Here is a 21,934-nt window from a genome sequence, read left to right as displayed (position 1 = left end):
TGTTCTCAAAATGTTACCTCTTCACTCATTTCTAATCTTCCCAAAATGTTTTCGAAGACCAGTTTGATACCATAGGTAGTGAGGAAGTCCTTGGTTATTGCAGCTCAGTGCAGTGCCTGTAGAGACCTAGCAACTTACATAATTATACCCAAAGTAAAAAATGGTTACTGCGGGAATTTACAGCCAGAACTTTCAGTATGCCAAACAAAACATCGGGAGGTCCTAAAATTCAAACCATCATCCCTGGTAAAGATTTGCCAACTTTGTTTTTATTTTTAATGTGCCAACTTTGGATCCTGTGAGAAGAATAAAGTTCAACACAAAAGAGGACTCCACGTGTTGGATCTTTACTTCTCCATAAATACTAGGATACAGAGTGAGGTCCAACTGAGTCTCATTTGTGTCCCTCACTGTCTCAGGTAAAATGGGAAAGATAAGAATAAAAAAGATTCTTCTAAAGATTAAAAGTCAAGTTAGTTGCTTATGGTTCCCATCATTAAAACAACAAACAAAACAACCCTTGTAAACTCTTGGAAAGCAGCAGTCTTCTTCATGTTTAGAATGTTCTAGAAAAACCTATTCTCATGCCACACTCAAGGAGGAGTTCACTGACCAAAGCCGTGTCCAGTGTAGGCACCTAGCACCAGCACTCAAGTATTCTCTGAGCTACTGAGAACCTAGAAGTACTCATCCTCTCTCTCTGGGGGCCTGGAAACCCACACCTACCTAGTTAGAGATCCTATTTTTGACAGTTTTGCAATTTAGCCACTCTCCCATCCCAGGCTGGAATACCCAGTGGTAGAGCCAATGGGCACAGTTCTTCATTAAAGGCTCTAAAAAACAGTCACATCATCCCTTATTTATGTATCTCCCTAGGAAGATGTGAGGGTTGTCTTAGCATCTTCAAATCTAATTAAACCATGAAATCACATTATGGAATGGACTTGTTATCCTTATCTTGCAAGTTATGAAACCTTAGGGGTTAAGGGATTCTATTAAGCTTACTAATTTAAGCATGGGGACATATAGCCAAAATTCAACACTGACTCCATATTTTATCCACTGGGCTCTCCTGGCACCGTGAGGAAGAATTTAGCCCTCATATCTTTTATGTTTGTTTTTTTTTTTTTTTCCTTCTGCCGTTAATTCCCAAAATTACAAGGGGGTAGGTAGACTTTAGAGTAGTCTAAGACACCTGCAGGCAACAAGATAACTTTTTGAGGGGCCTAGATTCTCATTAAGAAAGTCTCTAGATAAGGACAGAAAACAGAATTTCCTTAATCTATACAGCGGTTTCAACTAGGCAGTGGTTAGTTAAAATGCACTTATAGGACACCCTAAGTCAGTAGTTAATGGAATTTGTCATTTATTTCACTTGCTATAAAAGGATAACCACACAACTTCATTCTTGGGTGTCTTCTCTTGGTTATTTATGTGGGTTATTTACCTTATGTCTGGGAATTTAACACTTGTTATAGAGCTACTAATCACACAATCCATCTTAGGTTCTGTAGTTTGCTCTCTAAATGGGTCATCAATCTCAGCTATTAGTTTTATTTATTAAACCCAACTCAGAAGTGGAAGTTTGACCCCATCTTACCTTATGCTGAAAACAGATATGATTAGTCTAAGATGTTGGATGTGGTGAAGATAAAAAAAAAAACAATTTAAGTGAAAAATAAATTAATAAAAACTGTGCCAATCCTGCATGTCAGGATTATGGGATGAGACTAAGACATTGTTTCTGCCAAGGCCCAAATCAGAGCACGCTGACCAGGAGGTCCAAACGTTGGGTGGATTAAAATATAGCTTCAGAAATCATTCTTCTGAATCAGTGAAACAAACTTCAGAAATCTTAAGACTCAAAATCATTCTGTTTTGGGCTGAGTAATATTCCACTGTATGTATGTACCACATCTTCTTTATCTGTTCCTCTGTCAATGGACACTTAAGTTGCTCCCATGTCTTGGCTCTTGTGAATAGCACTGCTGTGAACATTTGTCTCCCAACTTTTTCCGACAGTTTGCAATTTTAAGTTTTTCAAATTGCTAAATAATTAAGTTTTATTAAATAAACATTATGTAGAATCCCAGGATCTAGGTCACTAAGTAGTATTGCAGACAGAGGGTGGTGTGCTGCGGTCACCACATTAGCTTTAAGGCTGTTTTATCTCCGTGTTCATAAATGACTTTTCTCGGGCAGCAAGGCCTTGTGTGCACGGCTTCACTCTGCCTAGAATATTCTCTTTCTTCCTCCTTCCTGCGTGTTTCCTATTTAACTCATACTCAACCTTCCAATTTCAGTGCACAACCTTTTTCTAGGGAAACGAAATCATTTTCCAGACTACTTGGATTCCTTTTTTTTTTTTTTTTTTTTTCCTTTTCCTTTTTTTAGGGCCGCACCTGCAGCATATGGATGTTCCCAGGCTAGGGGTCAAATCGGAGCTGCAGAGGCTGGCTTATGGCATAGCCACATCAACATGGGGTCCAAGCTGTATCACATCTGTGACCTACCCTGCAGCTTGCAGTGACACGGGATCCTTAACCCACTGAGCCAGGTCAGAGATCAAACCCACGTCCTCATGGATACTAGTTGGGTCCTTAACCTGCTGAGCCACAGCAGGAACTCCAGACTACTTGGATTCCTTTGTCTCATACATTTTTTTCAGAAGACTTTCTTTCATAGCAGTAAACTTGGCATTTATCATGAAATTGTTTTGTGGGCATCTGTTTTCTCTAAGGGAAAGTACACTCCATGAGGTCAGGGGCTATGCTTGCTGTTTCTCATCATTTTGCCTCTAGTTCTTAGCACAGTGCTTAGAGCAGAGTGAGACCTTGATTAATGTTTGTTGAAAAAATGACTGCAAAGCTCGAGCGATTTTGCTTTTGGATTTGGTGAAAAAAGGATTGCAAAACACAACTTCTGTGCCTTTCAAAACCATTATGGGTCTTGAAACTCTTGTGACCAATACGAAGGGACAGGTTCTCCACAGTATTCTCGTTCAGGGATGACCGTGGGAACAGCAACTTCACAACAAGAGTGTCTGGGTAATTTGGAAATAACTATGAAAGATGTTTGGATGGTTGATTCATTATTGTGTGACGAATACATAAGTGGTTTCAAAACTAACAGTGTTGTTTTTAAATTACTTGATCAGAAGAAGGAAAGGACATAGAGATGGATAATGTGGAACATCTTGGCTGCTTATAATTATATTGCTCCTGCTTTTCCCACCATTGTAACATCTGCTGACCTTCCATACACTACTTATTGCTCCATTGCAACAGGGAAGATATGTAACCTGACCATATTAGGGAGATTAGAAAATAGGACTTCCTTTGGTTCTATGACCCCAGCCCCACTGTGGCCTTTAGTTCCTCTTTCCTTTGTCAGGGAAGGTGTCACCTTTGGGTTTCCTTTTCAAAACTGCAGAGGAAATTCAAGATTTAGTTCCTTTTCAGCTTGCTGCTTGGCTTAGTGACAAAGCCCAGCTATTGTTTTAAAGATCAATATAAAGTTGGGAAGTAAAAATGGAGATGCTTTTCATCTCGTCTTCAATTAAGTCAATACATGTTGGTTGCAAAGTTATACGGAAGGCACTGTGATGTGTGTGAGCTGACTTAAAAAAAGGATTCACAGTCAAACGAGAGAAACTAGGTCGTATCTAGCAATGTAAGGCAGGCAGTGATAAGTATTAAAGTGAGAGAATAAGAAAATTCTATGGGATCATAGGGGAGGGAGAGATGAATTCCAACTTAGGGATTTTGGAAGACTTTGTAAATAATTTGGATCTTGAAGATGGACCTTTAATAATGGGAAAGAAGTCAGTGAGCGTAAGGAGTGAAAAGAGGACCTTCTAGGCAGAAGGAACAAGGGAAACCTAGGCAAGAAGTAGGAGAGCACAGGGAGTTCTTTAGAAATACGTGATAATACTGTGGAGCTGGAGTTTGCAATGTTCAGAGATGTGATGAGAAGTAAGATGAGAAATGCAGATTGAATCTGTAGAGTAGGCTTTGAATGTCATGCAAGACAGAACTTCATGCTGTCCATAGTGTCTGTTCAAGACAGTTTACATCTATCAGAGTTTTAGTAAGTTTTGATTTGGTATAGTTTAAGGTAGCAGGAATCCTATTCTGCTGCGGTATTGAGAGGGAAGCGCGGGCTAGCCTAATTTCTTATGTCTTGTCCCATTACTCTCTAGGGGTTTTTGTTTTTAATGTATTCGAGGTGGGTACATGGGCATTAAGAGTTGGAAGGAGACATGGGTAAACAATACTCAGGTTGCATTAAAATGCAATATCTGCAGAAGAGGCTGGCTGGCCAGCATCCTGGTTGGTAATGACTCTGGATCCTCGCGCCCCAAGGAGGGCGATGGAGGAGAAACAATGCCTCTTTCCACTGCCTTGCAGGCATGTGTGACCTCTTTTTCAAGACTCAAAGCATGACTCAGTGTTGCCCATGGACTGTGATGTCCATTTCAGCTTTGTAGATTTTGCCATTGGCATTTCCTCTCATAGTCTGGCAATAGGATGTGTGACAGTCTTTGTTTTCATTTCCTTTTTCCCCGCTGAGTGTTCATATGTATTTTAGTGTAACTTTGAGAAAGGCTAACTCTCAGGCTGCCATCCAGAAGGCATCTCAGACCAGAAATGAGTACATGATACCTTGAAGTTCCTTTTGGTGGTTTCATGGTTCAATGATAAGGGAAACAATACAAAAATCTTGGCATATTTCTTGTCTGTGATTATTTTCAAAAAGTCTGACAAGAACAAAATGGGGTTGGAATATCTGGCCACGGTTATAGGAGTCCAGAGGAGAGGGACTCAGGGACAGAACTCAAGTTATCAGAGTAGAAATGGAGAAGAGGGGACAGACAGGAGATCTGTGAGAGGGGTGGAATGTGCAGAGGTTATTGTTAAGGTAACAGCTGAGAAAAGGGGTACATTTGCAGTGTTACCCAGATTTCTGGCGTCAGTGACTGCGCAGATAGATGACAGTGCCACTCAAAAGAATGGGGAATGTGAGAGTAAATGCTTTTATGAGACCAAGAGCAGAAGCTTTATGGCCACAACTTGTGGTGTGAATAGAAGAGTCCCCAAAAAAGAGAAAGAAAGGCCATGAGCACGACATGGAGGGAAAACCAGAAACTGATAAAAGGCAAGACGTAAGGAGGAAGCGAGCCCCTTGAGGAATGTCTGAAATGTCCAAAGGGATGAAAGAAGGACCAGGGTCCCTATTTTAATAACTGGATATTTCTGGGGAGAAAGAGCACCCAGATTTGAAAAATGAAGCATGTAGACGTTTTAAACAATGAAAACTATTGTTAAAATAAAAATCGATAGATTAAACAATAGAGAGGATGCAGATGAAAAGAAAATTAGTGAATTGTCAAATATATCTGATGAAATAGCACAGAATGCAGAAGAGAGAGTTAAAGAGATGGGAAATATGTGGAAGAAAATGAGGATACATGGAGGATGTAATGAGAAGCTTTAATAACATAGCTAATAGAAGTTCCAGAAGGAGGAAGCAAAGAGCATGGCGGAAAAGCAATATTAAAAAGAATTATTGGAGTTCCTGTCCTGGTTCAGTGGTTAATGAATCCGACTAGGAACCATGAGGTTGCGGGTTCGATCCCTGGCCTTGCTCAGTGGGTTAAGGATCTGGCGTTGCTGTGAGCTGTGGTGTAGGTTGCAGACGCGGCTCAGCTCCTGTGTTGCTGTGGCTCTGTCATAGGCTGGTGGCTACGGCTCTGATTTGACCCCTAGCCTGGGAACCTCCATATGCTGCGGGAGTGGCCCAAGAAATGGCAAAAAAGACAAAAAAAAAAAAAAAGAATGATTAAAGATGTTTTAGAATTAAACAAAAAAGAATCATAAGTTTGAAAAGGCACACAGATCTCCTGTAAAGGTAAATGCAACAAATCTGTGCCCAGAAACGTTATATTAAAATTATGGGGAGTTCCCATCGTGGCTCAGTGGTTAACAAACTTGACTAGTATTCATGAGGATGCAGGTTCAATCCCTGGTCTTGCTCAGTGGGTTAAGGATCTGACATTGCCATGAGCTGTGGTGTAGGTCATAGACACAGCTTGGATCCCGAGTTGCTCTGGCTGTGGTGTAGGCTGGCAGCTATAGCTCCGATTCGACCCCTAGCCTGAGAACCTCCATGTGCCATGGGGGGGGGGGGCCTAAAAAGACAAAAGACAAATAAAGTTAAAATAAAATAAAATAAAATAAAGGAACATCAGAGGTAAAGAGGAAAAAGTGTGAAGCTGTGAGAGGTAAGACAGATGATATGCAAAGGAACAGACCAATCAGTAGTAGACATCTCCTTTGGTATCTGTGTGATCATAGCTAACAAAAGACAGATATTTTCAAATGCTTGGGACAATTACATTGTATAATAACTTAAATGACATTCAAGAAAAGGCAATATATTTGTATTTTTTCATTTCTAAGGAAGATTATCACCTACCAACTCTTCTGGCAGGAACTGCTAAGGAATTCACTTTACCTGAAAAGAACTGAACTCGGAAAGAAGGAGTAGGAAACACACACGTATAGAAAACTGACTTAGTCTGGGTGGGCGCTGCAGACCAAAGGGTAAAAGATACATGACTCAATAAGTTGGTCTGGCGCATTCCATTCTCCTTGAGGGAAAAAACAAAATGAAACTGAATCCCTGCTTCACTCTGTATATGAAAATCTATTCTCAGTGGAATAATTTAAAGGTAAAATTATTACAGAAGAAAATATAAGAAAATATCTCTATGGCCTCAAGATAAGGAAGAATTATTACAAACCGCAGTGAAAAGGCTTAATACATTTGACTGTGTTAAAAATAACAAAACCTTGCCCCCACCAAAATAAGATTGGTATGTAGAACAATTTTCAGAAAATTCAAGTAGTCAGATACTTGTAAGAAAGAGGCTTAGCCGTGCGAGTAATTGGAAAAATGCCAATTAAATCACAGTGGGATAGCAGACTGGCAAAAATTGCAAATCGACAGTATCAAAAGTTGGAGAGGATTTGGCGTATAGAAACGGAGACAAGTTATGTCCATTTTCAGTAGCGAATGAGTATTTACAGTATCCACTAAATCTCTGTGGTGTATTTATACAGTGGAAGGCCGTGTAACAGTGAAAATGAATGAACATAAACTATGTATGTGCATAGATAATTCTCACACATGGTGCTGACTGAATGAGGCAAATTGTAGACCCATACATACTCCATGACACTGTTTATCAAAGTTAAAAAATTCGAAACAATATTGCATGTGGTTTAAGGATGCAGACACGATAAACTGTGGAGCTGCATGGGGACGGTATAGTTCCAGTTCAAGAGGGAGAGTTACGTGACCTAGACGGGTCCACAAGGGTCTCAGCTGTGCTGTAAGGACATTATGTATTAGGCTGCAAGGAAGGTACCTGGTCATTTGCTCTTTTGTTCTGTATACCGTTTTAATGCCTTACCTATGCCACAATACTTTTCTAAAATGAAAAGAGTAAATCGGAGATGAAGAAATGCAGATGGCAAGTGAAGAGAAGGGAAGAAGGTGGGAGCCTGTGCTCTGTTTTTTGACACCAAGTGATTTGGAGGCATTGAAGGGTTTATGCATGTAGGTAAACTGACATGTGAAACTGCAGAATCACGAGCTCAAACTCAATATATTCATCTTTGTGAAGTAATATTTATCATTTGGTCAGCACCAGTAATAGTCTGAGTCATGTACAATTTGGAATTATGTTGAATTAAATCATTAAGAAGCAAAAGCTCAAAATTATTTTTCTCTTTCTATTCTTAGTCTCTAAAGCAGCTTTTTGAGAAGAACCAATACTATACCTTTAGAAAAATGATCAAAATTAAACACACTGAATCACTGAAAATATTTATAAAGGACATTCTTCCAAAGAAGCTATATTTGATGATATGAAAATCTCTTAAAACCGGTGGTCCAAATGTAGATTTTTTTGTGTGTGTGTGCATGTGGTCAAATTCCAGACACTAAACTGGGTATCTTTACATATTCCATTTAATTTATTCATCATAAAACTTTCAAAAATGAAAGAACTCATCAACAACACTCATATCTCTTTAGAGCGATGGGATAGATATTCTAAAATGTGTGTTAAAAATTATATGCTTTAAATGTCTCCCGTTTAGAACTAAATCAGTCATTTTCCAAGTAGGGTACAGTATGTTCTGTACTAAAGGAAAACCCCTGCTTGGAACAAAGGTGTTACTGAATAGCTCTGCCAGAGACCTTTATTTCAAAGGCAGAATTTTATTTCACAGGAAATGCGAATATGAAAGTATTTTACTAGTAATTAGCTTTTAAAATAGCAGCTTCATTTTCTTCATTTATGCTTGGGAGCTAGACATGGAATTTGTGGGGTTTTTTTCCCTGACTTGCATGAAATTGTTAGGAACGTGTCGTATTCTAGCTAAGAAACAAGAAGACAATACCAAACTTGGTTATCGCCTGAGACGGCACCTGCAGAATAGTCTTGAGGGGACAGTAAACCCAGAAGATAAGTAAATACTTAGCAAGTGCTGTCCCATTCTGGACACCCTGCCCCCCCCCCCACATTCATCCTCATCTCCAGTTGGAAATTTAAAAGAATTAGTAACCATAATAGCATCAATTAGCTGTTCAATCTTAATAGTTAATTAATACATTAATTAATTAACTTAAAATCTTAAGATCTTACTTCCGTCTTACTGTCCCCATTTAGAGATGGTAAAACCAAGGCACAGAGCGCTTAAGGGTCTTGCAAAGGCCACAGTTAATAGTGGCCGGAGTCAAGCTCTTAAACCCAGACAATCTGATTTCAAAGCTACCCACTTAAGTGCCATGCTACATCTCTTGTCATATTGAAAGACGTTAACCTTGGGCATTAGCGTGAGTTACTGATACAGGCAGATCCCATCATGGTTTCTGTTCCTACCCCTGGTTGTTGTTATTGCTGATAAGTTGGGCCTTAGATCTTTACTCTCTGGCCTTTACCTATGCACATTTTCTACTGGGTAATATCAGACAGTTTTCTAAAGATACCAATTTAAATTCTCAACACTACATGTGTGTCTTGCTCTACATTTAAATTTTTTGCTGACCTGATAGTTGTGACATGTTATCTTGTGGTTTTAAATTGCATTTCCATGATTATTAATGCAGTGGGAAATTTTTCACGTGTTTTCGGGCTATTTATATTTCCTCTTCTATGAAATGCCTGTTCATGTCTTTTGCCCATTTTTATATTGTCATTTGTCTTTTTTCTGTTGATATGTAAGAATCCTTTACATAGTCCAGATACTAATTTTTATCTCTTATGTGTGCGTGTATATCATATACCTTCTCTTAGTTTGTTCTTCTCTTTGATAAAGAGAACTTCTTAATTTTAAAGGAGTTAAATTTATTGATTTTTTTCCTTTATGCTTTTGAGCTTTTAAAAGAGTTTAATACATCTTACCCTATCCCAGAGATGATAAAATGCATTGTCTTCTTAAAAATTTATATATTTGTCCTTTAAATTTGGTGTTTAATTGGAATTGATAACCTTCATGTATGGTGAGAGGTATGGATCCAATTAAAATTTTTTTTTTATCCATTGGATAACCAAATGTCCAAGTACCATTTATTGCACAGTTTCCCTACTCGCCCTGATTTTCTAAGTCCCTCTGTCACTGTCATGAGTCAAGCTTCCTTCTAAGTGTGGACTGTTTCCGGCCCTTCTGTTTTGTTCCATTGGTCTACCTTGTTTGACACCTTATCAATTCCACCCTGTCTTCGTTGCTACCGCTTTATTTATGAGTTCTGATGTGGACTGGGAAAGCCCTTACCTTATTCTCCTTTGGCATTTTTAGTTCTTAGCTTTCCCACATACATTTTAGAGTCAGTTTGTCAGATACCATAAATAGTTAGTGTTTTGATTGGACTGTATTAGAGCTACAGTTTAATATGGGGGGAAGTGACACCTTAACGATACTCTTTCCTGTTTGTGTACCTGGGATATCCCTGTTTGTTAGTCTTTCAAAAAAGTTGAAAATTTTTCTCAAAAAATCTTTGTACATCTTTTATTAGATTAATTCCTAGGTATTTTATACTTTTGATGCTGTTGTCACTTGTACCTTGCTTATAGACTTATTTTTAAATTGCTGTTGGGTACGGTTACACAATTTTTATTTATTTTGTGGCAGGGATGACGTTGCTTATTATCATTAAAGAGGTCTCCCTTTCTTCTTGGACACACATCTTTCTTCTCGGCCTTCCTTCCAATTAGGGGCAGCCGCATGACCGACTCCTGGCAAATGGGATGGGGGCAGCGGTTAGGTAGGCCACACTGAGGCCTGGCCCATAAAAACTTCCCCTGTAGCTCCCCACTCCTTCCCTGGAAGCTCTTGGGTGTTGGTGCCAGGAAGACTTTGGAATGGTGTCCACAGGGTGACATCTCTATTTGGGTCCCCAGGTGACTAGTAGCATGGATCCCCATCTTGCACCTGCTCCCATTAAATTAGCTTTACATGATGGGTATTAATTTTTATTTTGTTAGGCCGCTGAGCTATGTCTATTACAGCAAATAAGATTGTCTTAGCTGATGCATGTAAATTCTAATGCTGGCAATTTGTTAAGTACATTTGTTAATCTAAATATTTATCTGGTGATTGTGTTTTCTACATAAAATTACATCATTCGTGAATAATGAGCTTTGCTTGCTTTCCTATTTTTTACAAATTTTTTTCTCTCTTGTGCTACAGTACCAGCTAAGACTTCCTGTACAATGTTGAGCCAAAGCAACAGTGGTTTGGAAGTTGCCTTAATCTCGATATTAAGAGGAGTTCTTTTACTATTTTACCATTAATGGCTATGCCTGGTATAATACTGTATATATCCTTTATCAGGAAATGGAAATTCCCTTTTTATTACTAATTCATCTAGATATTTTAAAATTATAAATGGATGTTATTTAATGTAATGGTATATTTGCATCCTTGGGGAGGTCATGTGTTTTTCTTCATTAAACTGATAATGTGCTCATGTATCTATTTTCAATGAGTGACTTGTCCATAATTTTAGCTTTCATTTATTGTCCTTTCCTGATTTTATTATTACTTTGGTATTAATAGGAGGTGTGGGCATGCTTCTATTGTTCTGTCACCTGAAAGAATTTGTATAAAATTAGATTCTTTGTTTCTTAAATGTTTGGTAAAAATTACCTGTAAAGTTGGCTGTGCCTGGTAGTATCTGTGTGTGTGTGGGGGGGTGTGTGTGTGTGTATGATTAATTTTTAACCACTGATTCAGTTAGCTTGATTGATTAGTAGATCATAGAATCTACTTTTCTATTTCTTTTTGGGGTAGTTTTGTTAACTCTGCTTTCCTGAGATTGTACTGGCATGAATTATGCAAAGTAGGCTTTTCCTATCCTTTAAATACCACAGCTTTAATGATGTCATTTTACATTTATTATATTCTTTTTTCTTTGTCTTTTTTGTCTTTTGAGGGCTGTACCCGTGGCATGAATTATGTTCTTTGATTTATGCCTCCTGTCTTTGTTTCCTTGATGAATCTTGTCGGATCTTGTCCATTGCATTATTCTTTTCAGGCCACTGTATTTTTGCTTTCTGGATCCTCTGCATTATATCCTTAGTTTCTATCTTAGGGAAAATTTCTCTTCCGTATATTATGCTTTTCTTTTTACTCTCTGGGGACTTACACTGATTTTTTTCTAGCTTCTTTTTAGATTTTTTTTTTTTTTGTCCTTTTTAGTGTCACACGTGTGGCACATGAAAGTTCCCAGGCCAAGGATCCAATTGGAGCTGCAGCTGCCAGCCTGCACCACAGCCACAGCAACCCAGGATCCGAGTCACATCTGTGACCTACACCGCATCTCATGGCAACGCCGGATCCTTAACCCCCTGAGCTTGGCCAGGCGTCCTCATGGTTACTGCTAAGGCGCATTACAGCTGAGCCATAAGACGAACTCCCTTTGTCTAGATTCTTGATTTGGATGCTGATTTGTTAATTTTGAGTCTTTCTTCATGTAAATATTTAAGACTAGTTTCCTTTATCATTTTATTTACCTCTTTAAAGGTCTTTTTTTTTTTTTTTCCTTTCTTTTAGGGCTGTACCCGCGGAATATGGAGGTTCCCAGGATAGGGGTCAAATCAGAGCTACGGCTGCCAGCCTACACCACAGCCACAGCAACATAGGATCAGAGCCACGTCTGTGACCTACATCATAGCTCACGGCAATGCTGGATCCTTAACCCATTGAGCGAGGCCAGGGATCGAACCCACAACCTCATGGTTCCTAGTCGGATTCGTTTCTGCTGTGCCACGACGGGAATTCCTGCCTCTTTAAAGTTTATATATATTTCATTATTATTTAGTTCAATATTTTCTAATTTCCATTATTCTTTCATTTAGAAGGCTCTTAAAATTACTGAACATAGTTTCTATTTATTTTATCATGAATTTCTAACAGCTGCATTTTTTTATCAGAAAAATGTAATTGGATATGCAGTACTTGCAAGTTAGTATTGAGGCTTGCATTAGTAGCCTGGCACAGAATGAGTTTTTAAAAAATGTTTCCTATGTGCAAGAAGATAATGGACAGTACTTAATTTTTGAGTTCTGTGTTTTTTAGGTCAAGCATGTAGGCAGTATTCTTTAAATATTCCAAATATTTTCTCATGTACTTGATCTTGCCTGATCAGTCAACAACTAAGCAGATATCTAGGTCTCCTATTATCGTGAGGCTCGCTCATAGTTCTATCAATTTTTGCTTATATTCAATTTTTTGCTTATATGTTTTGTGTTTATGTTGTTATGTGCCTACCAGTATAGAATTGATTTTTCCTGGTGAACTGACATTTGATCATTAAAGACTGGCCTTTAAAATCTCTATCATTGCTCTTGGCTTTAAAATTTGTTTTTATGGAGTTCCCGTCGTGGCTTAGTGGTTAACGAACCCGACTAGTAACCATGAGGTGGTGGGTTTGGTCCCTGGCCTCGCTCAATGGGTTAAGGATCTGGTGATGCCGTGAGCTGTGGTGTAGGTTGCAGACACGGCTCGGATCCCACATTGCTGTGGCTGTGGTGTAGGCCGGCAGCTACAGCATCAATTCGACCCCTAGCCTGGGAACCTCCACACGCCGTGGGTGCAGCCTTAAAAAAGACAAAGGACAGAAAACAATTATTTTTATGATATTAATATAGTTATATCAGCTTTCTTTTGGTTCGTTTTTTCTAGTTTCTCTTCAATCATGCTTTGACTTTTCAGCTTTCTATGTATTTATGTTTTAGGTATGCTTATTATAAACATCATGTACCTGTATTTTTAAAAAAATTCAGTCTGGCCATAATATATTAAGTAGTTCAGTCTTTATAGTTCAGTCTTTATACTTATTGTCATTAACGATATTTATTTCCACTATCTTCTTTTGTCATTTCTATGTATTTTCTTTTTTCTCTCTTTTTGTTTCCCTTTTCCCATCTTCTTTTGGGTAGCTTTTTTTTTTTTTTTTTCTTAATTTTTTTTTTTCCATTTGGAAGTTGTACTCATCATACTTACTCTTAGTAGTTAACTTGGAATAGTGTCTTTGAAACTGTGAGTTGTGCAAATAATTCTGTGGGTATCGACCAGGACTTTAATAAAAGGACATGGAAGAGAATAGTTAAATGGAATAGTAAGTGTCTAATTAGGGAAATATTGTTTTCGTGATAATATTGTTTCAGATATTTGTTTCAAAAAAATATATATATGGGGGGGGGGGTAGAGCTTAGAACAGAGCTTGTTATTACTACCTCTTTCGGCCCCACTGGTCTGCTGGTTTTGTTAGACTGCCATCTGCTTCCTTAGCCAGATGGCAGCATCCTGTAGAGCCATATTGGGGTTTGAAACAATAGAAAAAAAGTGTGTGCCCTTTTCAGAATTTGTTCTCATGTGCAAAGTATATATACTTTTCAAAATATCCTCTCGTATTGTGGACCAAGTGAAGAAAGTTAATGAAAGGTGAGGAGTTTAAAAACAAGACTATATAGAAAGCCTCTGTGGCCCAGTCTGCTGTTAGGCCAGCGTCTAGCCTCGTAAGTCCACCCAGTGGAATGGACAGTCCTCACTGCACAGTGACACAGGGTGGCACGTCAAACAAACAGTGACAAACAGTCTTGGTTCACAGTTTTGATATTTTATTCATCGTGGACTTTTCCCCATTAGTTTTGATTTTCAGAATATTACACTAATACTATTCTTTACCTGGATTCCTGGGTTTTTACTGGCTGCCCGAGGTGGGCTAGGAAACATCAGTCCAGCCCTGCTGGCTGCGCAGGCCTTCAAGGCTCTGGCTGCAGGCCTGCTCTCTGCCTGGAACAGGCCAATCTTGCTTTTGGCTTCCTGTGCCACGTGGAGACTCCAGTTTCCTGGAGTTGGGCACGTGCCACCAGACAAAGGGTAGATTTGGTGCTAGCTCACATTAAAATTTTCCCATTTTTTTTTTCAGTCTCTTATCAGTTCTTACTTTCCTGATAGCTCCACAGTGCATGTAAAAGAGCTATTTTTAATATCTTTGTTATTTGTCAGCTTTCTTTGTTCTTTTCCTCCAGAGTTTCATTCACTGTATTTGTTCTCCTGAGCCCCCAGCAATGAAGTCTGGAAGGTTCCTTACCACAGGATATCCAAAGATGAGTTGTCTGCTGAGTTCACCCAGTGCCTGGGTGATGACTAGCAACTGGTTTACCTAATTCCACGGTGAGGCACCCAGGCTATCTCATCAACTTTGCCAAGGAGCAGGGCTGGCAGGCTGTCCGCCTAGAACGTGAGGCATATAGAGAAACTCCTTTGAAATGGCAAACGGCTCAAAGTCTGGCTGTCTTTCAAAGACGGCACAAGCTTTGATGTTCCAGGCACAGTTCTAAGGGTTTTGTGTATGTTAACTCACTGAATTCTCAACAGTTACCTTATGTGGTACATGCTATTATTAATTGGCTCCTTTTTACAGGGAGCCAAACCCATCTGGAGGTTCACTCTCTGCCTGTGGTCCCCCAGACAGAGCGTGGAGAGCCAGGGTTTGGGCGCAGCCCGCTCGGCTTCCAGTGCCCCGCTCTCGAGCTCTGCGCTGCCCTGCCTCACGTGGCGGGGTTCGCCCAGACCCACGGTCAGCGAAGGGCTCCCCAAGCTGACCTGGTTTCCTCTCTTCGGCAAGCGGCTCACATGGGTCGAATGTATGGCCGGGATGGTCCCCGTGTCCTCAGCTGGCCATCAACTCATGCGCTAAATATGCTCATTGATTTCTGTGAAGATGTTTCCCAGGGCAAAGCCACCCAGGATGTGGTTTTGATTCAGAACCTACCGATGACTCCGGGAGTTGGGATAATCTCGGCATCGACGCCGGGCATGTGTTTCCTGATGACGCCGGGCTGTCCTAACGGGGGCTTGGGTCAGGAGTGCCTGTCGCCTGCGGTCATTCCTGAGCGCCACCCGCTGCGGCTTGTCCATGTCATGACCGAGGGAGAGGGATCACTGCAGTTAGTCTGAAACGGCTCTGATGGGCCCAGCAGGCTGTTCGCCAGCGCCTTAGACGCCTGTGTTCTACAGCCACATCTGGCCCCAGAGTTGTATTTACCGAAGGCACACTTAATGTGCTCTCTTCTAACCTTATATGAAGATGCTTGGCTTCCAAAAGAACCCATTTGATTTTTTTTTTTTTTTTTCTGATTTTCTTTCAAAGAGATAGTGACAAAGAACTCAGGAATGTAAATGACTGAGAGCGAAAATGTGGACCCAGGGAAACATGGCTTTCGCTAGTGCCTTTAAACAATAAAAGTTCTTTCCTCTGGAAATATGTGAAAACTTGCCATTTTGAGAATCCACAATGAAACATACTTGAGTTTTGACTTCTTTCTTCCTCTTCTTTTTCTTCTGTGATGAATTCAGTGTGCTCTCAGGCAAGACACTTTGATAGGCAAATAATTTTTTCATCAAAAAGAATCAAATTATGGTTTGGAATATATTTCTTGCACCAGTTTAAAAGGAAATCAAATGTTCGAATGATGGAACTAGTAAATGGTAGAGTCACCTCTCTGTTAAAGTTTGGGTTTCCTGGGAAGCAGACTTTGAGGTGGAGATTCTAGCCCATGGGGAAGGGACGCAAGCAGGATTAGGCCAGGGGAGAGGTGGTGCTGTGACAGTCTCAACAAGAGCCTCAGCCCCACGGCTGGAGAAGCTGGGGACCACGGCGCAGTATTTGCTCTGAGTTGGGCAAAGCTGTGGGCCTCGATACCCCTCTGTCAGTCAACTAGGCAGGAACTGTGCTGAGGAACAGAGGGAGACTCTGCAGAAGGCAAGTGTCATTTGCCAATGCAATTCCAGAAGGAGACTGACAGCTGGGCTTGCCTGCGGTCACTCCTAGATGCTGGAGTGAGGGCTTCATTCCGAAGGAGGAGCTGACCGCAGGCTACCACTGCTTAGGTTTTTTTTTTTTTTTTATAATTTTTTTATTTTCCCACAGTACAGCAAGGGGGTCAGGTTATCCTTACATGTATACATTACAATTACATTTTTCCCCCCACCCTTTCTTCTGTTGCAACATGAGTATCTAGACATAGTTCTCAATGCTATTCAGCAGGATCTCCTTGTAAATCTATTCTAGGTTGTGTCTGATAAGCCCAAGCTCTCGATCCCTCCCACTCCCTCCCCCTCCCATCAGGCAGCCACAAGTCTCTTCTCCAAGTCCATGATTTTCTTTTCTGAGGAGATGTTCATTTGTGCTGGATATTAGATTCCAGTTATAAGTGATATCATATGGTATTTGTCTTTGTCTTTCTGGCTCATTTCACTTAGTATGAGATTCTCTAGTTCCATCCATGTTGCTGCAAATGGCATGATGTCATTCTTTTTTATGGCTGAGTAGTATTCCATTGTGTATATAGACCACATCTTCTGAATCTAATCCTCTGTGGATGGACATTTGGGTTGTTTCCATGTCCTGGCTATTATGAATAGTGCTGCAATGAACATGCGGGTGCACGTGTCTCTTTTAAGTTTCTTTTAAGAGTTTTGTCCGGATAGATGCCCAAGAGTGGGATTGCGGGGTCATATGGAAGTTCTATGGATAGATTTCTAAGGTATCTCCAAACTGTTCTCCATAGTGGCTGTACCAGTTTACATTCCCACCAGCAGTGCAGGAGGGTTCCCTTTTCTCCACAGCCCCTCCAGCACTTGTTCTTTGTGGATTTATTAATGATGGCCATTCTGACTGGTGTGAGGTGGTATCTCATGGTAGTTTTGATTTGCATTTCTCTTATAATCAGTAACGTTGAGCATTTTTTCATGTGTTTGTTGGCCATCTGTATATCTTCTTTGGAGAAATGTCTATTCAGGTCTTTTGCCCATTTTTCCATTGATTGATTGGCTTTTTTGCTGTTGGGTTGTATAAGTTGTTTATATATTCTAGAGATTAAGCCCTTGTCGGGTGCATCATTTGAAACTATTTTCTCCCATTCTGTAAGTTGTCTTTTTGTTTTCTTTTTGGTTTCCTTTGCTGTGCCAAAGCTTTTCAGTTTGATGAGGTCCCATGGGTTTATTTTTGCTCTAATTTCTATTGCTTTGGGAGACTGACCTGAGAAAATATTCATGATGTTGATGTCAGAGAGTGTTTTGCCAGTGTTTTCTTCTAGGAGTTTGATGGTGTCCTGTCGTATATTTAAGTCTTTCAGCCATTTGGAGTTTATTTTTGTGCATGGCGTGAGGGTGTGTTCTAGTTTCATTGCTTTGCATGCAGCTGTCCAGGTTTCCCAGCAATGCTTGCTGAATAGACTTTCCTTTTCCCATTTTATGTTCTTGCCTCCCTTGTCAAAGATTAATTGACCATAGGTGTCAGGGTTTATTTCTGGATTCTCTATTCTGTTCCATTGGTCTGTCTGACTGTTTTGATACCAGTACCACACTGTTTTGATGACTGTGGCTTTGTAGTATTTCTTGAAGTCTGGGAGAGTTATGCCTCCTGCTTGGTTTTTGTTTCTCAGGATTGCTTTGGCGATTCTGGGTCTTTTGTGGTTCCATATAAATGTTTGGATTGTTTGTTCTAGTTCTGTGAAAAATGTCATGGGTAATTTGATAGGGATTGCATTGAATTTGTAGATTGCTTTGGGTAGTATGGCCATTTTTACAATATTGATTTTCCCAAGCCAGGAACGTCTTTCCATTTCTTTACATCTTCTTTGATTTCTTTGATTAAAGTTTTATAGTTCTTGGCATATAGGTCCTTTACCTCCTTGGTCAGGTGACTGCTTAGGTTTTAACGTGTGTATGACTCACCTGAGCATCTGGTTAGACTGCAGATGCTGCTTCAGTGATCTGGAGGGGGCCCTGGGATCCTGCGTTTCTGACAAGTCCCCAGGTGCTCCTGGGGCAGGTTCAAGAACCGCATTTGGGGTAGTGAGTTGGATCCAGAGTCACCCTGCCTGGGTGTCAATGCCTGCTTTTCTGCAAACTTTGTGACTTTGGTTAAGTTATCTATTCTTTTTCAGTCCTCAGTGTTCTCATTTATTAATGGGTGTGCTACAATGGAATTAACCATGGAAGGTTATTGCAATGATTAATGAATCCAGATGAACCTGAAAGACTATCACAATATAAGGGCACAAAAAATATTTGATACCATTATTCTTGTAGTTAAAACCCTTGGTCTTCTTAGCCAAGCTTGACTAAGACTGCCTTAAAAGTCTGTATAAACCTAAAATATATTTTAAAATCAAAATTACAAAGTAAATTAAATATTGAGACCAGCGAAGAACATGCTAGGTTGCTGATTTAATCAAAGACTGTTGCCTCTGGTGTAGAAGTTAAGAGATCTTGTGGTCGAACTGCTACAATCTACAGCCAAATCAAAACCAATCAAATGAAAGGACCCCAAGGGGCCATGAAAGGTCACCCTATATTGTGTAGGTGGGACCCTCTTGCTGAAAAGACAACAGGAGCTCTTTCGTGAATACTTTAACAGCTATTGAAACCCATCGTTGTTAGGCTGCCGCTCTTGTGGGCTGAATTGTGTCTCAAAAAGACATGTTGAGGGAGGTCCTGTTCTGGGGCAGCAGAAACAAATCCAACCGGTATCTGTGAGGATGTGGGTTTGACCCCTGGCCTCGCTCAGTGGGTTGGGGATCTGGCACTGCCGTGAGCTGTAGCTGTAGCTGGCAGCTCCTGCTCTGATTTGCCCCCCTAGCCTGGCAACTTGCATAACGCTGTGGGTGCCACCCTACAAAGGAAAAAAAAAAAAAAAAGGCATGTTGACATCCCAACCTCCATCTTTTTTAGGGGCTGCTTTATTATGACTTAATGACATAAGAATGGGGAAAAATTCAGTGGCTTTCACAATTTTTTTTATTTCAAGCGGATCGTATTGAAGTCTGATTTAAAAAGACTGAATCACACTGGAGAAATGGTTCAATTCATATTCCTCCCATTGCCTCTGCTCCTAATAAAGAGCCGGGCTCTGTCCTAAACCTAGAGTAGTACTTTGCAGCCCATAGCCACAAACATTTTTTATAAATCATTCTTGTGATATTCTTGTGATAGTGAAGAAAACCTGTCTTATGTATCCTAGTAAAGCTTTCTTATGATGGCTTCATCCTAAACCTAGATGAATGCTTTCTTCTGAGTTCTTTTCTAAAATTTGGACCTGAAGGTTGCCATGTCAGCATGACTGTAGAGTTAGGACAAGGCAGGGCTTGAGGGTTCTGCTACTCTGTGTGATCTTGAAAGAGTTAGTCGATTTTTATGTGCCTCGAATTCTCATCTGCATTACAGGTGTAATAGCTCCTTCGCAATGCTCAGGATTGTGGCAAGTGTAAATGAACCAAACAGAGGTACTTCCTGATTCTACCCTAGTTCATGAAAACGGCCATGTGCCTTTCACCAGCTTTGGCGGGGATGTCTGAAGGGTTTGATTAAAATATAAGCCAAGTACCACATATGACTTTACACCGGGAGCCTGAAAGGACCCTTGAAATGGGTGGGCCATCATTTTTCAGCTGCTGGAGCAGAGGGATCAAGTGATGCCATGTGACCATTGGTCATGCGGTTGGAATCACATGGACGGGGGTTTTCAACTAAGCTGCGCATCTAATCACAGCTGAAGGCAGATACGAAAAGGTAGTTTTGATCTAGAATCAAGCTACTTGTCACAACAGAATCTCGCAGAAGAATCTTTGCAGTAGTTAGAACTTAGTTATTAGAATTCTCCTCAGCGACACAGGACGGACTTGTTAGAAACCTATGTGGACTGTTGAGCACAGCGCCGGACACGTAAGCAGGTCCCTGAACATTCTCAGTTCCGCCCCTTCTCCATCCCTGCTGTCCGCCTCTCCCACCATGAGCAGGGAGGGAGGCCCCCGCTGTGATCCATTTTGTGCAAATCATACTGATTCACAGTGACTCAGTCCTGCCTTTGGACATAAACCAGTCCAGCTGCAATGACAGCCTAATAGTTCAGAGATCCTTGGATATTTGGGGGGAAGAAGAAATCATTCTTTAGTGAGCCAATATTTCCTTCTCACTGATGTCAGAATGTTGAACTGTATTTTTTTGTTTGCCTGGCTGCCCCTAAAAGCTTTAAATTTGTTGCAAAATAACTATAGTTAATAATAAGCAGCATATACTTCTGGGTTTGAAACATCATTTTTAGTTTGGGATGCCCCAAGTTAAAATAACATCTTCCTATTGGCAGATAATTATAGAATAATTGATGTTTCATATTTAAATATCTCCTGTGCTGAAGAGATAAATTAATTTCGTCCTCTCAGGTTTAAATTTCACTTTTGATTTTGATGTAGTAGCATAAAAAGTCAGCCTACTGATGAAAATTATACTTCATAAACCAGGTGTGAAAATTTTTAATACAGTTTGTCTTAGATTTTTTTCATTTAAAATAACAACTTGTTCTCAAAACTTGGCACCTTGAACTTACTATCAACAGAGAATATTTTCTTGTAAGGAGTGACTGATGGGTTGCCAGCTTCTCTTCTGCAATTAAAGACATTGCTCATCCAAACACATAGCCAGTTTTTCAAACATCCGCAGAGGTGTGAAAGTACTTTTACCTTTGGAATTCCTGATGGCACCGTTTAAGAATACAAGCGCTCGCATGTGTATGTGACTGGTCTGTGGGATGTTTGTGTTGTCTGCCCTCACGAGGGGTCTCCTAACCACTCAGCGGGTCTGAAGCATCACACTTGCCTTGGACAAAGTCTTCTTCTCTCCCCGATCCTGCCTTGGCCCATAGAGGAGGTGACTTCTGCCAACCCTTGCATGACAAGGACCATTCCCACCTCCCTTGAGAAATACCACGGGCCCCAGAGGATGGAGAAATGAGAAGATGGAGAAGGTGCACAGCCCCTCTTACGAGGACTCACTTGGCCAAGCACCTGCCCTCAGGGAGGATGGTCCGCTCTTGCGCTCCCCATGGTCCAGCTGGCAGGGTGTCTGCTTAGGACAGGACGCATCCTGCTGCCTCTTGCAGCAGCCTGAGGTCTAAGACACGTTGCCCAGTCAGGCCTGTTTTAGGGGTTAATGGGCACTTTCTTGTCTGTTAATGAAAGCGACGTTTTGCTCCCCACTTGGTTACTGATGTTCACGTCTCTTCACATTTGGACAGGAATTCTGAAGAAGAGGACTGAGGGGTGGGGTTGACTTTTAGGACTGAGGGGTGGGGTTGACTTTTATTTCTAATTTCAAAGAATACCAAAAATACTTCCCAAATGATCCTTTTAAATTGTTTTTCTTACTGTTAGGAAGCCAAGATCGAAAGCTTGCTCTTCTTTGAAGTTACCAAATGTTATCTGTGTGAATGTGAAAACCATTTTGTTTGGCTAATTACCAACCTAGCTCAACAGCAACGACAACAGCAACCACAAAAGGAGGACGACGAGAAA

At 40.5% G+C, this 21,934-nt stretch overlaps 1 long non-coding RNA gene across 7 annotated transcripts in view; it reads left to right on the top strand.

Annotated features, from left to right (window-relative positions):
- The window catches only part of LOC110255848 (uncharacterized), a 131,323-nt gene that overhangs the window by 14,505 nt on the left and 94,884 nt on the right, over positions 1-21,934 (top strand). The window lies entirely within an intron of this gene.

Source organism: Sus scrofa, chromosome 11 (assembly GCF_054392235.1).
Source record: "Sus scrofa isolate SSC_HxYL_T2T_F1_AM1 chromosome 11, Sscrofa_HxYL_maternal_Yorkshire_Landrace_v2.0, whole genome shotgun sequence".
NCBI classification, from domain to species: Eukaryota; Metazoa; Chordata; class Mammalia; order Artiodactyla; family Suidae; genus Sus; species Sus scrofa.
Note: the sequence above shows the minus strand (reverse complement) of the source record. Positions and strands in the feature narration are given on the sequence as shown.